Source organism: Centruroides sculpturatus, unplaced genomic scaffold, assembly GCF_000671375.1.
Source record: "Centruroides sculpturatus isolate CEXI.00-Female unplaced genomic scaffold, Cexi_2.0 scaffold544, whole genome shotgun sequence".
Classification (NCBI taxonomy): Eukaryota; Metazoa; Arthropoda; class Arachnida; order Scorpiones; family Buthidae; genus Centruroides; species Centruroides sculpturatus.
In genome coordinates this window covers 247833-266919 of record NW_019384736.1, presented here as the reverse complement: position 1 = coordinate 266919, position 19087 = coordinate 247833, and the positions used below count along the sequence as shown (strand labels likewise).

Below are 19087 nucleotides of genomic sequence, written 5' to 3'. Positions count from 1 at the left end.
TTTATTAAATAAGTAAATAAGACAACAATTACTTTAAGTATCTGTTAACATTAATGTTGATATTCACAAAGAAATAAGAGTGAAAAAGTTAACTATTCCCTGATTCTAGCGAAATTGACACCTTGAGTAACAAAGTGATTACATTAAGAGGATTCTTTCGTATATTCAGTATGCTTTAATTTCAATGGAAAATATAGTAATAGAATATATAATAATAATTTAGAACAGAAAATTAATTTATTAGCAAAAGTTACTATAAAAATCTTTTAATTATCACTTACAGACTTACATAACATTTTAATTGTCATTTAATTTTTGTCTTTTAGAAAATGAAGAAAACTATTAATTCTATTCAGAAATGTTCAAGTTTGAAAGCATAGATTTTATGAAATGTAAGTTATTTTTTCTTACTTATTTAAAACACAGTGGTATCTCGGTACTCGAACCGCTCCGAACTCGAACTCATTTTCGAGAAAAAAATTGTTCGGTACTGGACCGAATCAGGACCAGCTAGAACAAAAATTTTTAGTTAATAACAAACATTTTACGAATGATAATTCTAAAGCTAAAATAAAAATGTTTCCTATGATAAAAATGAGTAACTAATTTAAAAATAAAATGAAAACTTTAAGTTTCCTACCTTCGTCAGACCAACTTGTACCCCATATCCATATCCAGTTCTCACTTAAGCTGTACGGAATCCACAGTCATGTTTTGCAACTATTCCAAGTCAATATATGTCGGTGACACGTTAAGATTTGTTGCAAGTTCACGAGTTCTTGATTTGCTTATTTTTAAAAAATTATTTCGGTAGTTCTTCTTCGTCGAGGCTTTTGGGCTTATTTCCGATGTGTATCTTTTAGTTCAAAATTTCCCGAATATAACTTTTAAAATCAATTTGACATTCGAAGTTTAGGAGCATCTTTCCCACACTCATTACGATTTTTACTGTTTGTACAGCATTATATCCTATACGAAAAAGTAATAATATACTATCAAAAAGTTCAAAAAGCATAATGTGCCTGACATTCATTTTATCTGCAGATATTTCGACTTGATTTTACGCAAATAAAATGTGAAGTACAAAGTTCTAAAATTAGCTTCTAAACAAAGAATAAAAGTTCATATTAGCAATAATTTGTTAAATTTCATACTGCTATAATTAAATTACATATCTATGCGGGGGCGGATCTAGGTTTTTCCGAGCCTAGGGCTTATTAAAATTTAATGGGGCCCCATTTTTTAATACAAATATTACTATAAATTATCATTATTATTATATTATTAATAACTATTTTTTACTATACGAAAAGTGCTCATTGTTAATGTAAAAGTATTAAAAATTTACGTTAATAATACAAGTGTGAGGTTCCGGAAAGGGTCGAAACAAAAATTTTATTTCAAATTAATTAGGAGCGAAAACGCTATTGTCGAGTAGAATCAAAGGTGATGTTAGTTATGTAAGGGAGAGGAGAGAAAAAAAAACTAACTGTGAAACAAACGTGACGCGAAAACAAATGACATAACGGATCAGAATATCGATCGGAAAAGTTGAACTCTGATACAAGCTCTCATAAACAGTCGACTTAGGAAAAAATTTCGGAAGTGGGGAAAGATTTGATGGATAGGAAAACATCACGTATGATTGTTAAATTTCCAAGACGACAGAAATCACACAAGGGCTAAATTATGAGAGCAAGCTTATGGTTCTAGCAACAATCCGAGCATAGTCTACGAAAATGTGTGGAAAAGGTATCGAATAGACGCCTCGAATCTGACCTTTTTCGTGACCCGCTCAGGTCTCTTTTCACCTGGAAAGTAATGAGAGACAAATTGAGAAGCGAGGAATGGGACATGGGGCGAATCAGAAATACGGATAGCGGGAGAAAAATTATAAAAATCGGTAATTTAAAGTCGAAGGACTGTCTTTCTCTGGATTAAGCCCAAAGTCATGCTCACTAAGTTGTGTTTGTTGCCATCGACCATATAGGACGCCGCCGCATCTTCTCCGATCATCCGCACCTTTCCATCCAACCTTTCTCGTCTGCTCCGGGGGTTCGACTGATAGACCGAAACTCTCGCCACTTCGAGATTTGGAAACTGTCTAATATTAATGCAAGCATAAATTCGACAAAATAAACGGCTTTGTAAGACACTTGTCGTTATTCGTCTCCTTCGCCACAACCCACATAAGAGCATCCCTTAGGTTCATCCTGACGCAGGATAAATTGACTCCCCCCTAAAAGTCGGCTAGCTTACACAATTTTTGTGGTCCCTTAACACTTGGGTCCCAGGGCTTAAGCCCTATTAGTCCTTATGTAGATCCGCCCGTGTATCTATGTGAAAGTAATGACAGATGTTAAAAATATGCAAACCATTCTGTTTAAACCCAAAAAATTAATAGACTACAGTCAAATTCACAAACGAATACGAGGTGTTACTGAATTTCCACAAACGTTTATATTACAAGTAAAACGTATATACAGTTACAAAAGTTTACGAAACAAACAATTACAAAACGTCAGGTATAACAAAGTTCAAATACTTTTAATCCACGACAACAGTTCCGTCGAGAAGGACACCTTGCGACGAACTCCTTCCAACGTTAGTTACCGCATAGCGAGATGAAACAATCCTCTAGGCCAGCTTAGGCGAAGCTAGATGAACGTGAGTTCCCGTGATGTATCCTAGGCGAACTAAACTTCCCGCCTAAATTCAATCCTTTTATATGGATTGAGGCAAATGGAATTCCACCAATCAGCGCTTAGTAGCGCTACAAGACGTCCTCTGGTGGTACGATGTCTTCCAGCCAATCCGCGGTCGAGTTTTCAAAGTTGTCTGATCGGCGTTCCCATGGTGACAACCGTCGTACATTTGAAAATACGGAAAAGCGCGGGAAATCGTATGTCGGACGATTTTATCCCGACAACTACTTTGATTGTTTTTACATGTGCATGCTAGGCTTATAAATTTCTCGTTAAATTTGTGTTAAATTTTAGTTAAAAATGCTTTTATAAGTGTACTCTAATCCGTTCAGGCTTCCCAAATTTAATTTAAGTTATTCCTTATGAGAAAAATTCGTCATCACTTGAATACACTTCTGGAATGAATGAGGTTCGAATATCGAGGTATCACTATTGTCTTAAAGTTTCTAGTTCTGTTGATATAAAAAATCACCTATTTTAGCTTAAAGCTTTAAGAGAAAATAAAATTTAGAAATACTTGATCAATATTTATCTAGATTGAGAAATTTAAGATTATATTTAAATATTTAAGTATAATAAACTTACAGTATTTTATAAATTTGGTATTTGGAATAATTCAATACTTAACATGAATAAAAGGAATATTTTTTAAAATTTCGTTAGTTTTTAATTATCGTATTTATAAGTTGAAATTTACTTATGGTAATCCCGCCCATTTATACGAGTATTCGGTTCCTTGAAAACAGCATGTAAATGGAAACCACGTATAATTCTGAAATAAAGTAGTTTAGTTAAAACTTTTCTGCAGAGTCAAGAGTGAAGATTTTGAAATATTCATCGATATGAGGTTAATGATAACAGAAGACGTTTTATATTTAACAAAAATAAATTATACTTACATCAAAATGTGAATAAAACAGTAGAAAAATTTTGAAATTTAATAAACTTAATTCACATAAATGAAGGGATTACCATAATAATAAAAATAATGATAGGTTGTCCATCTGATGTGGAATTTATGGCATGTTCAGAGAACTTTATGAAGATCAGGTGGTGATTTCGTTTATTTTTAAATTTATCTTTTAATTTTCAACCTATTATTGTTTCACATTTTGCTCAGTATATCATCATCCTTTTCTTAATTAGCTTCTTTACGTTTATTTTAAAGCATATTCATTTCATTTTTTTAAAATTAATATTGTTCAAAATATTAATTATTTGTGCATGGCGATGTTTTAAAGATAGTTATGCTTGCTTATGTGTGTCACAGACTCGGGTTTACTATTCCTGTTTTTGATCCTCCTTTAAAGAAATATAAGAGTTAAATTGAAAACATTGATTTTGTTTTGAATTTATTGTTTTTCTGAAAAGTAGTTGAACTTAGATCTGCTAAACCAATTTTAAATGTTCAATACAAATGTTGGAAAAGAACATTCAATGATTGGCCTTAAGCCATTCATCAGCGTTTCTCAAAGTGGGCAATAACACCCCCTTGTGGGCGATGAGTAGATCTAGGGAGCGCTGGAGGCAGGGTATTGAACGGTGACCAAACACAAAATTGGGGTCACTGAAAGGAAACATTGCGTTTAATGGTTTCCAGATGTTGAGAACAATGTACGGTAAGGGCACAAAGTGTGAGATTCATAGAAAAGTTTTCCTAAGATTATTTCCAATCCTTTCTCACACAACAGGGAGACCTAATTCTTGTATTCTTTGAAAACGGGCAAGGTTGACTATAACGTAATAATCTTAATCTTCGTTATTGTTATTTTTGCCCGAGCAACGCTGGGCCTATCTGCTAGTTTTAATATAAAATACAAGAAGTTTTATTCCAAGCAATCAGCACAAATTAATTAACCTAGCGGGCTTGCGATGTTTGCTTGGAATAAAACTTTTTGTATTTTGAACTAAAATGATAGGTAAGCAGTTCTCACTGGGGTACCTGGTAATATACTTCATTTTTATATTTTTGAATTTTCGCGGTCACCAACCGATATTCTGGCGCAGTCGAGAGCAATGTTTCCTCTAAGCTGCGCGGCCGCGCACTGCTCAAATTGTTGCCGCGCACGAGAATTTATGTGCCGCGCAGGCGATCATGCACACCGATTTGAATTGTTGTTTACTTATTCCTCTCTCTGTCTTCAACATGATTATTGCTACGTATATTTCAATTAAATGCATTAAATCATTGACAAGAGATAATATTTTGTATAAAAGAATGTTTTAAAATTAATTTTCTGAGAGGTTGTTTGTGAAAAACTTTATAATGTCAGTAAAATTTACAAACTTACGATGATTCACAAAAGTTACAAAATTACAACGTTTAACACACACACACACAAAATAAATTAACGTTCAAATAGTCCACTAATACTGAACAGGTCGTCGAGACACCTTACGACGTATTCACTGAGTCGTAGCTAGAAGTAAGCTCCTTCCTTCTGATTAGTAGAGTGATTAGATTAGCTAAGTGTATACCGTAAAATACGTTGATTTTTGTCTAAATTTTAATTACGTTGATTAAAGAGCTGATTTCTGTAAGATTTTCTTATTTTTCATTAACCCTCAATACCAAAATAATCCCGGGATCCCGAGATTGACTAAATTTAATGCCGAAATCCCGGGATTAGAAATAATGGTCGGGATCGAATTCCCTAGAAATTACTACCAATAGAATGCCAGACATCTGGGCGACAAAATATGAGATCAATAATAACAAAATAGTTTTTTTATTAAAATCACCATTCTTTTCTATTGATTTACTACCTGGTAAATTTAAATAATTTTTAATAAATTAGTTAGAAGAACGATTTTATAATTAACAAACATATTTATGCATGCTACGTATTTTATTTATTTATTTATTTTACAAGTAAATAGAAAAGTCCCAAAGGACAGTTGATATCTACATTTCAAAATTATAAATAGGCTATACGTAAAAACAAAGACAACAATTACATAAAATTAAAAATACATTACATTTCATATTAAATACAAAATATATTAAAACAAAAAAGTATAAAAGTTTTTCGAAAGAATTTGCTTCCGAAGAACTGGGGCCGTATTCTGGTCACTGTCTCTAGTTTCTCGTAAGCCGGTCGCTGATTGGCTAATCATTTGGATTAGCCAATCGGCGACCGGCTTACGAGAGACCAGAGACAGTGACCAGAATATGGTCCCTTGTTTTCTTTGCGCTTTGTTAATAGCTTCTGACATTAATTAATTTAAAACAATGAACGATGCTACAATACGTTGTTCGAATAGATTTCCTTTACTAAATTGGAAATAACTCATACATAACTTATGGTTAAGAGTTACGAAGTACGAGTTATATGCATATTTACCGGTATATATATTTTTCTAATATTAAAAAAAAGCCCGAAAAATCGTTTGCATGCTAGCGTGCAAAAATTTTTTAAGTTTCTGTTGCCCCATCCATTTGACTATTGCGAAGTTCACCGTCGCCTAGCTGTCGTATACGCGGTTTTTCTGTTTTCCTAACGTATTTGTGAATGCTTCCTTTGAGTTTCAAAATATGTTTTAGTTCTACTGTGACTAAATATAATTGTAAAACGTACTTTTTACATTTAACTTTTATATCAATAAGATAGACAATCACATGAACTTCTGTTAAGTTAATTTAAAATATGTAATGGTCAAGTGACATCAATTAAATTTTCTGGCTGAATTTTCCTGTACACTAGAAAAAAATTATCTCTGCTTCTTTTAATGATTCCCAAAATTTACATTTGTATTGTCAGCACAAATCCCTACATAGATATGTATAAGCCGCGCTCTCTTGCTAAATCGATTAACTCCACAAAACAAAAAGTATAAAAATTGATAATACAAATTACGTATTATTTAAAATTCCTAACAAAGGTTAAATTTTAATAAACATTGTAGAATGTATTTTTATATATCGTTACATTAAACTATGCTTTAATATAACAATATATAAATTTAGTTACGCCGTAAAATGTGAAAATATGACGATTATATTATGGATTTACAAATGGAGTTAATCGATTTGGCTTGCGAACGACTCTTACACACACGCGCGCGCGCGCGAATATAAGTTAAGAGATTTTGCATTTTTGTGGATGAACTAGATTATTGTATTATTTCAGACCCCTCTCTGGGTAAATTGTCCACATTATTTTATCTTAACTGGAGGTAAAAAAAAATATCATAACCAATTATAGGCCCACTACTTCACACTTCCATGATTGTAAGTTGTTACGTAGAGCAAATGATATCATATTACAATAATTGTAGATCATCATGTTGAAAGTTATTACATAAAATTTTCTCCATTTTATTTCCAGAGCAAGCAAAATTTTTATTGACATATTCTTATCAGTTTTGAACTGTATTCTGCACAACAAACACAATCAGTCTTTTTTTAGAACGAATTCAACCAAGTTCCTTCAACTACTGTTTTCATCAAAATTTTTACTTCCTGAAAAATGACTGATTGCAAAGATATAGCATAGACATAAGCTTGTTTATACTTAGTCTGAAATAATCAGGGTTCAAATGGCATATAATATTACGTTTTCCTCAACTGTAAATGAAGAGGTGGTAAAACATCTTGTTATATTTTACCATGCTGTCTCTTGCTTATGTTTTTTTTTAAACGAACTATTATTCTTCTACATGTTCCCTAAAACAACACTTTATACTTTTTAAACTTTATTTTTGTCGCCATATTAACTCGACAACTAACTGACTATTCCAGATTGGTAGGCCATTGTGGTGGTGTTAGACCAGTGCTGCCAGACTTGTGCTGCCAAATTTTCAGATGCAAAGTGTTGCTAGATGTATAATTTCATAAATGCTGGACATGTTACTACGTAGTTTCGAATGCTGAACGTTACATTATCCAGCATTTGTTAATGATTTTACACTACTATGCCTATGTAGCTAGAACAATTTCTAAGATTATCATTTTGTTAGACAAAATACCTAAATAAGAACGGTCCTGCTAAGTTCTGGATGTCTGGTTAGCCTCGTTATGGTTACATTTATAAAAGTATTTCTAGAGATAATAATAGAAAATAATTATATTCACACTAGAAAAAATTAATGATTTTTATTTGATAGTTTGAAGTGTTTTTTCTTGTGGAGAAAAATAATGTTCTAAAATGTGTTTAGAGATCAGATTTCCAGAAGCATTTTAAAAAATCATTATATCTAGCATTGTTCAATTTTGTTTAGTTATTTTTGAAATAACGTTATATATTTTAACAATTGATTATTAGTTAATAGGCCTACTAATACTTTTGTCAAGTGAGGTAAGACATTAATGGAGTAATCATGGAAGTGTGATTCTGGAAGTGTGGAAAGACAGCATGTTCCAGATAAGTCGGACCCTGTCTCTAAGCTATCTACGAAATATCTCCAGGATTATATTTGCTTTGCCCTGGTTTGATTTCGGGACCAGACGAGCGATAATCTTAACCATCTCAGCTATCATTTGACTGAGAATATTTTAAATTGACATTATAACATTTTAAATTGATTATACATTATAGCTTTGTCTTGAAGTATGGTAATGATAAATTACTGATTTAATATAAAAATGAGTAATATAAAGTATTTATTAACAAGTAAAATGGCAAAACCGTATTTGGGGCAAGACTATGTCTCGGAGACTCACTACTAAACGGAATTACTTTGACGCTCAAGGCGGGTCTCGTTCTCATTGTCCAATCTTCTTTGGTATAGCTGCTTTTGAGCGCGACCGTTCAAACTTCGCAATGCATTTTCGATGAAATTAAACCTATCCAATTTCGAAATTTCTCTCCGTTGCGTGTTGGCCCAGGTTGAATTTTTGTCTATGCGTAACGAATTTTTCCGTTTTTGAAAAAATTATCGTGGCTATTGTATCGTCCGTAATTATTTTTTATTTTGCACAAACAATATACAGTTTAACCCGATTATAACGTCATCGGATGTAACGACAACCCTAATATAACGTCAAATTTTTATCGGTCTCACGATTTTAATATACTAGATAATGTTAAAAAAACCTCACTTGTAACGGCATAAAACCGTTTTAACGTCATATTTGAAGCACTCCCAAATTTACAAAAGTAGATTACAAATTTTATTTAACATAGGCCCGATCACGTGGTTTCTTCTAAGGTCAGAGTTCACTTTTTTAGAATGACTACGGGTGGTACTCTCCCCTACCTGACTTCGGCGGGGTGAGGTGGCTGTTTGCTTGTGTGTAGAAGAGGGTCGCCATTTTGGATTTTATTTTGACTCGATTCTCGGTCCCCTGACTACCTACGAGTCTGTATTTTTTTATGCGCAAATGATTTGGGCACCTAATACTCTGTGCCAAATATCAACTCTCTACATGTACTCCATCATACCTTTATGCTGATAAGAACATGAGGAAGTACGATTTTGTAAACAAGACATAGTCTTGTCAAAAATAAATCGAATTACATACAGTACAGCCACAAACTCGACTTAATGAGGACTGAAAAGGCGACGAGTTACCGAAAACGATGAGTTTTACGGCATAGTGATAATGATAGTCTAAGTAATGAAATTTTCGTAACAGTATAAGAAAAGTATTTATTTTCGTTTCTTATTATTTTTTTATTTTGATTAGATTTATCATTAATTGTATAGATGACATGGAGCTTTACAATTTACAGGAATCATTACTTTAACATACTGATTCGCTAGCTTATCTTGTCTGGCGGTCAATAAAATCAACAGCCAGAGAGCCCGGCCAAAAGGGCTTGGGGAGAAAATTGTATTGCAAATTACTAGTCATGAAGTCTTAATTCATATATTAATGTTGCAGTGTATAGGCTTGAATTCTATAATCTATATATATATAAATGGACATGTATGTCCCTATATCTCACTTTTTCTCCAAAACTACACATCGCACGTGAATGGTGTTTGTATGTGGTNTGATTGTGATACAACACTTATACTTGGGATAGTATTGCATTTACTGCTAATGATCAAGGAACACTGTGGCAATTTTTAAATGTGAGCATCTGCCTAACCCACAGATGTGGACCTTGTTTATTAAGGACATACCCTGCCAAAAACTTGTCAGAATATTTTTTATTTTAAATGTGTTTTGATTTAATCATATTTAAATTATTGCAAAAACATTAAAAAGCAAATTAAAGCAAATTTCTATACGAGCAAATGGAATTACAGTAGAGCATTGATTGTCCGAAACAATTCGGGACTGGGGTTGTTCGGATAACTGATCATTTATGAAAAATATATTAAACATAAAACTGTAATGTGTATGATTTGTATCACACGTCTTACAAGTACATACCTTACATAATGTAGTACATTAAACTAGGCCTACAGTTCAGTTCAGTTTGGCAGGGAGGGGAAGAGTGCTGCAATGCCACAGCCCTAGCGGAAATTTGAATTTGCCAACTGGAACGCCTTCGATTAACCGGTGTTCGGATAATCGATGCTCTACTGTATTTCAGCAGTTTTGAGGTTATTTCATGCACAAAAAAAATTATTGACAACAGTGTTTACTACCCCACATGCTTAACAGTTTTATAGATCAGTGATTCTGGGATAAGCATACCCCTGGGTACTCGATAGGTTGTTTAGCGGTACAGGAAAAGTTAGTTATTATGACAGAAAAAATAATATATTATGTATCACAAATTATTAGTATTGAAAAACTATTAGATAAAAATTGTCCCTTGCAACAATCACAAACTTTATTATACATTTCAAAATGCAAAAATAGAAATAAAAACTTATGCTGTCAATTGTATAATGCAACAGATCAATAAACGTTGCGTAGTCAGTCAATGGTAGTGGGGATACCATTATGTGTGATTAGTGATTATGCTACGGAGTTTTGATGATGGGGTGTGTTACCGTTATTATTATTATCTGTCAACAATATTTCCATGTGTTGTTTGAAAAAAGTATTCTTTTGTTTATAAAAAGTATTTTTTTATTGTTAGCAAGGAAAAGGACATAGCTAGTTTCTCTAGATTTTCTGTACAAGCGGTAATTTTTTCATTATTTATTCAGTATTTTTATTAATTTTTCATTGACAAGACTATATCTTGTTTATAAAATCGTACGTGTTCCCAGCTTAATGAAGGAGTACATGTCAAAAGTTACAATTTGGCACAAAGTATTAGGTGTCAAATCGTTCGAGACTGCATACTATAATATCAAAAAACTCACTAATACACCTTATCTTGCAGCCGAAGTTTATTACTTCTAACGTTTTCGGTCTTGTTAAAAGATCTTTCTCAAGAAAAATAAAGCAAATAAAAATAACAAAATGTAAATCGAACGCTTAGTACAACGAACAAGTTTTCGAATATTTTTGAACTAGCCTATATGTAGTCTTTAGGATTTTTGCGTTCGATTTACATTTTGTTATTTTTATTTGCTTTATTTTTCTTGAGAAAGATCTTTTAACAAGACCGAAAACGTTAGAAGTAATAAACTTCGGCTGCAAGATAAGGTGTATTAGTGAGTTTTTTGGTATTAGGTGTCAGATCATGCGCGAATAAAAAAAAAACAGACTTGTAGGTACTCGGGACCGAGAACCAAGTCAAAATAAAATTCAAAATGGTGATACGTTCTACAAACAGGCAGTGCGAGATTTGCGTATGCGTCGCTCGTTGGGAAGTTGGAAATGCCACGGGGGTACGCTAATGAAAAAAGGTTGGGAACCGCTGTTCTAGATAAAAATNAATAAGAAATTAAAAGATTTGCTTCTTATTGTTATAAAAGTTTGAACGTTGGTTATGATGGAAGAATAACATCAATAATAACTTTTAACCTAAATATTTATATATCAGGCCTCGGAGTCGCTCACTTTTCTCACTTGTACTCACTTTTCTGAAGTATCCTCACTTTTCTCACTTTTCAGGTCATTTTCTCACTTTTCTCACTTTTTTGGTCATTTCCACTGCGTATGCGTCGCTCGTTGGGAAGTTGGAAATGCCACGGGGGTACGCTAATGAAAAAAGGTTGGGAACCGCTGTTCTAGATAAAAATTTTCTAGCACGAATTACGTCATTACGACGCCGAAGTGTATCCAGTGAAACGAGAATTTCAACATTCTTTACCAAAATAAATGAAAAGGTACCTAAAAAATTTAGGGTGCAATGGGTCGCGGGTTTAGAAGGTCTAAAAAATTTCGAATAACCATGCTCGGATACAAAAATTTTAGCGTACAGCAAATTGTCGCATACTGATATTATAGATGTTGCGGCGCAAGTTCAAACGTTACTTGTACACGGCAAGCAGAAGTACAGTACACGGTTTAGGTTTTAACTCCAAGAAAAAATCGTTGCGGCGCATGTTCACATCACGTGACTCAGTGAATTGACACGTGACGCATTGACTCACGGGAAATTTGTTGAAAAAATGGCGGATACATTTAACATCGAGGGTTAACAGCGAAGGTAAATAAACAAATTAAACTATCTTAAAGTATTTATAGGATGTTTAATAACACTAATTACTTTTAATTAGCGTGGTGTCTCCCACCGTACGATAGGACTACATCATACTTTTGTCCAGGGAAGTAGTGGCTTATGCAAATTCGAAAGCAGCTTGGAAAATTAATTTTTAGAAAATTTACAAGCGTATTACGCTGTTGATGGCAGGAGATGCTGTGGAAGATAAGCTATTATGAAGGCAAATATATGTAAATTCTATAAGCACTTCGCATCAGTTGCTAAAAAATTGAATAATTAAATAATTTCTGGATTAAAATCGTTTGTTTTTTACAATATTATTCGTAAATGCTTAAATAATCATTGTTTTAATAAAATAGGTCATAATTTTAACTCCAAACACAAAAAAATGAAGTTTAAACCGATCGTCTACTCGCCATGCTAGACGTAGCCAAGGCCATTATCGACCGTCTAGAATTGCCAGATGGCGGCGCTCGACCGTCCGTCGTTCACGTTTTGCGCTGAATACGACGGCCGCAACGAAACTTCTCTATTGATATGCACTATAACGGGCATCATGCCGCGAGAATGGCGAAAATGAGTGAACACTAATTTTAATATCTTAACGAACAAGAAATGAAATTTATTTTCATATGGCTTTAAAAAGTTATTTATTTAACTAAGTTTATTTTTATAAAGATGTATTTTTTAAAAATTTTATATATTTAAAATGTATTTTCAAAATTCCATGAAAAGTTCATTAAAAAGAGAACTATATAATATGGAAATATGACTGCATTTTGTAGAATATTTAAGTATCGAGAACGCTCCAATTTTTCCCGTTTCCTTTTGTCAGTTGGAGCAACTTTGGGTTTGATGCCCGATAAAACGTCGAGAAAACTTATTTTGTAAACCCAGAGCTGGATTTACGAAAGTCTCATTAATAACGACGTCATACGCTAACGACATCGTTAAAAGTAAGTTTATGGATTTATCGTAGGAAGATATACAAGAGCTGTCGTACTGCTAACGACTGTGAAAGAAAAAGATGGCTGTGCTGTACCTATCAATAATATCGTAATGGTGGTATCTAAGATTTTAAAATATGCGTTTTTGGAGATAAAAGTTAAAAAAAAAAAAAGATTGTAATTGTAAAATTTAACCATCAAATGGATTGTCTTGCTGACAGCATTCAAAGTAGCCATGAAAAATTAGAATGCTGACTGCCATTCGAAAAAAATTCTGAGACAACACTTAACTACATCACTATGCATTAACATGCGCTTTCAAAACGAAATTTTCTTTCATAAAACAGTATAATGGACACAGTAACGAAACTATCATAGTCAAGGAGGACACTTATGTTGCTTTCGACTCTAAACTACTATTTCTATAAGGAGCAGTTTTTGCTGTCTGCCGGCACGCACGCTGGCTGGAATATAGGAGTGTGTTCTGCAGGAATTTTTAATCGCTCCAAGTGTACGCGAAGGAATAAAATAACGAACCGATGAGTTATCCATTGGTTCGCTTCGGAAGGGTGTGCCAGATGAAAGGAATGGAAGAAGACGTGAAAGTTGACACATGATCTGATCTCTTTCAGCGCTTTTGTTTTTTATATTTTAAAAACATTTCAATACTAACTTTGTTATAAATAACTGTTGGTTTACTTTTCTAGAAATTTTATTTTTGTGTTCAATATGTCAACTCCAAAATGTCTCTTTCCATTCCCTTCATATGACACACATCCCTCCGCTCAGGCTGACTAGTGTCTACTCTCGCTTCGCAGACTTCAGCAGTTTTATATTCAGAGTAAAAATGTCGACTTCGTTGGCTGCTGCCAATAAGAAATTAAAAGATTTGCTTCTTATTGTTATAAAAGTTTGAACGTTGGTTATGATGGAAGAATAACATCAATAATAACTTTTAACCTAAATATTTATATATCAGGCCTCGGAGTCGCTCACTTTTCTCACTTGTACTCACTTTTCTGAAGTATCCTCACTTTTCTCACTTTTCAGGTCATTTTCTCACTTTTCTCACTTTTTTGGTCATTTCTACGTGCTTAAAAATTAGGAAGATGTGGGACCAATCAAAAATAGTTTTAAAGCCAGACGATCTGCCGAATTATCGAACTATCGGACTAGATTTTTATGGAAAAAAATACTCCGCCCGAGCGGGACTCAAAATCGCAACTGCCGCTCAGTGTTGTTAAGTTATCGTCTGTATTTATACGTAACTAGGTAGTCAGTAAGGCTGTGTACACACTAGGCGTTTTTAAACGCGCGTTTTAAAGAACCAAGAGTTCTACATAGGCGTACACACTCAAACGCGCGCTTTTGGCCAAGCGCGCGTCAAACGCGCGTTGATAGATTTTTGTTAAAACGCGCGTTTTGCGGGCGTCAGCCGAGCGCTTTGAGATATATGTGCTGCCATGTTACTGTACATTCGATCGCGCGTTTTCGGGTAGAGTGGACGTACGTTGGCCGAAATGGAGAACGATCATTTCGATACTGATCTATTTATTGATGAAATCTAAAAGAGACCAACCATTGTCAAATGATTTTATAGATATTTTAAAAGAATTAAAAAACTTGGGTTCATTTTGTCTTAGTTTTGGATACAACGTCGCGAACATTCCATGTGTCAGTCTATCTCGTAATATTGGGTGCACCCAAAATTCTCTTTGCCTCTGCCATCGTCTTTTATAGCGACGATGGAGGAGGGGCACACAAGCAATTACTTTCACGTCCATTTCCAAGCTGAGCCAGTGCGTACGCTCTATTAACGCTCGTCGAAAGCCGAGCTAACGCGCGTTTAAAAACGCCTAGTGTGTACACAGCCTTAATTAAAACAAAAAATAATAATTAAATTTAAAAATATTTAACTTAAATTTAAAATTAAATTAAAATTTTAAAACTGTTCTTTATATCGAAACAAAAACCGAAACCGTAGCTAAAATTAAAAATAAAATCAAAATTAATTAATGTAAATTAAAATTGAAGTCAAATCAATTGAAACATATTATTTGGGAAGGTGCGGATAAAGTACTTGTCGATCTTGATTAATTTGGTTAGGTCTATATTTCATGCAGGCAGAGTTGAGAGTCTATTTATAGCACTTATTTGTAAAGGGTTAGTTTCGGTTTCGGCGGTGAGGGAACATCTGCAGGAAAAAGTTCCTCGTTATTTATGAAATCATTAATAAAATATTATTTTACTTATTCTATTTGAAATCTGTTTATTTCGGATTTATTAATTTATTTTTAAATCAATCTCGAAGCATTTTAAAAAATAAACAGTTTCCGATCGTGCTCATAAAAGTTTCGTTTTCTGCTTATTATCGTTTGATTTTGTTCGTAATAAGAGTTGTTAATTTTATTTCAAATTAATATAATAATCACATTACAAAAATGGAAAATTTATATACAAATAAAATTTTGAAATACGTTAAACTATTCAATTGTAAATATAGTTTGTGTAGATCTAAATAATTTACATTTAATGTTAATTTTTGACAAATTATATATATTTAAATGATCAAATAGAATTGGTAAAACATGCAAAAAGTAATTTTCTAAGTATTGCTTTATTTTATTGGTAATTTTTTTATTCTGTTCTATTTTTAACACGTGCAGAGAAGTGACCGATCACGTGGTCAACACGTGTTTACTCTCTTTCGATTGTGATCGACCAATAAAAATCTCTAGCGGAATGATACCGACAAACTGTTGGTTTATAGCAGGTTCCAAGTTAGAATATAGATGTAATGGTTTGAATCCACTCAATATGACGCTACCAAAGTGCAAATTCCGAACTGATTGGTTGAAACAAAAGGACAAGGCAGATTGTACAGTAGGATTATGGGCAACTGTACGTTCAGACACTGATGTATTTTGCAAAGTATGTAATTGCATAATACAAGTAAAAAAAGGTTTCCAAGCACTTTTTGATCATGGAGGTACTGTCAAACACAGACAAAAATTTACCTGTGCTTATGGTCCAAGACAGTTACACCTGACATTGGTTGCACCAGGTGATAGTTTTGCAGGCCCATCAAAAAATGCTGAAATTCCAAGTAATACTGATAATGGGACTGGAGAAGGATTGGCAACTGTGAGTTTATATAATCCAAGAGATGTTGCATACCATGCAGAACTGATATGGGCCATGAAAACAATATGTAGTAATTTCTCATTTGCTGCTTCTAATAATATGGTTCCAACACTACAAGCAATGCTTCCAAAAACTAAACTTCCTGAAGGAATATCAATGAGTGAGAAGAAATTGCGCTATTTAATAACTGAAGCATTGGCTCCCTACTTCCAAAAAAAAAATGCTAGAAGAAATCCACTCTTCATTTTTTACAGTTACTTATTATGAAACCATCAATGTGGAAAGTAAGAAAGAGTTACAGATAATGATTAGATTTTGGTCTGAGCAAAAAGAACAAGTTGTCTGCAGACACCTAAATACATGCTTTCTTGGACGGGCAGATGCAGAAACATTGCATACATACATTATCAAAGCTATCGATGATGCCAACCTGTCACTACACAAACTTTTGATGATAGGATCAGATGGTCCTAATGTTAATCAAAAAGTGTTACGACTTTTTAAGGAAGATATACTGGGAATTCGCAAGAAAAGTAGTTTACAGAAACAGAAAAAAAGAGCAGAAGAGGAAGCACAGAAAAATTTTGAAGAACATCAAAAGAGAGCTATTCATGTCAAGGAAAAGATTATGGCACTGCAGCAGAGTTTAAAACAGAAAAAAGTAGAAGTGAAATACACGAGACAGGCCAGGTTTTGTTAGAAGCAGCAAACAAAAAACTGGAGAAGGCCATTAATAGCAAGAATATGAATGAAATACGGGCAGCACATGTCATGCTTGCTAGTGTTAAAAGTGTTCAAAAGCAAGAGGAAGCAAAAAAGAAGGAAGTTGAAAACATTCAGAAAAATCTTAATAAAAGAACATCATCTTTCTTGACTGATTATTTACAGAAGAAGCCAAAGACTTATTAAGTATTCATGGTTTACTGGAAATATTACAGTATATACAAAAAGTTTTAAAATGTATTTAACCATAACAATAAAAATAAAAAACTTTTACTGCTATTTTGCTGAGTTTTCTTTCCATGTTTTCACTTTGTTTTGTCACTACAGGTAGCTCTCAGTTTACACCGCAGTTCCATTCCTACAAAATCCGGCACAAATGAAATCAGCGTAAAATGAACCCATATTTACAGTGAGGTATAGTGTTAGGATCTACATAAGTGAAAAATAAGCAAATAATTTTGTTTATTAATACAATATAATGCAAAATACATATAAGTTTAATTTTTAAAACGTATTTTATCATAAAATAAAGTGAAATGTTTTTATTAAAAAATTTTAGTTTCGGATCTCGTACATTTTTTGGAAAGAAGTATTCATCTTTAATAACCTTTCCTACACTCGATGATTAAAAAATTAGCTCACAAGAATAATTTAAGAATAATTTATCATTGTAATCCTACGATTTATAGAATTCTACAAAATGATAAGAAGAAAGGAAACCGTAACAATAGTACAGGAGTGTATTCTATTCCTTTAAGTGACCACTGTTTTAATTCAGATCTCGTTTACGTTGGTGCCACTATGAGACTTTTAAAACAGAGGCTTAAAGACCATCTTTAATTGTTTACATTTTTGTTTTCTTTCATTGAGAATTTCGGAATATGGTCGAATATGATGCTCCTTTTTACATTTGCACTTCTCTCCCAATCATTGTCTAACTCACAAAGTTCATCCATCAAACTTTCCATTGTTGAAAGGATACATTAACCCGACATAGAGCTACAGACAAGCGGAGACACTGATTGGTCGACCACTGGTTGCCGTAGCCCATATATAAGGTCAGTTTGAGCAGGAAAATTGAAGGTGGCTAAGAAGAGATAGATATCGTCTGGCCAATGAAAAGTAGATTTGTCTCACTAATAATGATTTGTGATCGCTGGAAGTACTACTGCGTCGTAAAGTGTTTTCCTGAACGATCTGATACGGGATACATTCATTGGCACTATTGATTCAGACACCATTTGTTGGACTATTAAGTTTAATAACTTGACTCGTGGGTACCTAAATGTTTAGTATTTTAATATTAATTTAATGCAAATGTATGCATACCCAATAATATTAAACAGAAATATCTTGCCTCTGTACGTCATACTTTTCCTCTAACAATAGAGTTGTGCCGATCATCTATCTCTAACATGGGAAAATTTTTGAATTAAAAAACGTGATTTTCGGTTTGCATCGGAAGTTCATGTACAGTTAATCGGGGCCAAGGTTTCCATATCTGGTATCGTCTTTTATTTATCTAATTCCGTTCTCGAGATTAATTAAATAAAGACAGTGGAAATTTATAGGTCTACAATTTTTTTAAATTGCAGCCTGATATTTAAAACTTCATAATGTAAAAAAAAACTTATATTTTTAATTTATAAGATTTTGAAATTTTGAGTAAAATCTCGTATCAGATAAGTGGATAGCACTGCTCAACATTGTTTCTGCAACATGGCGATTTGCATTAAAGTTTAGTCACTAAACTGTAATGCTTTGCATTAACTGTTTCTAAATTCAAGTTTAGTAAATGATTATTTTCTTTGTTTTTAACAAATCATTTTAGACAACAATATCAATATATTTGGTTAAGAAATGTACTAGAAACTTCGACCAGAATTAATCCATTGAAGATTTATGTTATTTTTGTTTTAATTTTTTAATATATTCTTCCGTTATTTTTTCTCTTGTAAAAAATTTTTGATTTAAAAATTTTTATGTTCTATTCATGGAACATTTACGTTCCATTTCTCGACCTGAAGATGGCCTATTAACTAGGCTGAAAACGTTTGTTTTTTAAAATTATATTTATTTCTCGGCAAAAAAGGTGTTTTGTTTCTCT

General features: G+C 33.1%; 1 protein-coding gene, 1 long non-coding RNA gene and 1 pseudogene across 3 annotated transcripts in view; all 3 read left to right on the top strand.

Annotated features, from left to right (window-relative positions):
* Positions 1–19087, top strand: part of LOC111628280 (zinc finger protein 79-like) — a 367779-nt gene that overhangs the window by 118590 nt on the left and 230102 nt on the right. The gene's annotated exons all lie outside the window — the stretch shown is intronic.
* Positions 325–19087, top strand: part of LOC111628282 — a 136753-nt gene continuing 117990 nt past the window's right edge. The window contains exon 1 of the long non-coding RNA XR_002757150.1: positions 325–392. This is a non-coding gene — a long non-coding RNA (uncharacterized LOC111628282). The remainder of the gene's footprint in view (positions 393–19087) is intronic.
* On the top strand, positions 14777–18331 carry LOC111628281 (annotated as a pseudogene).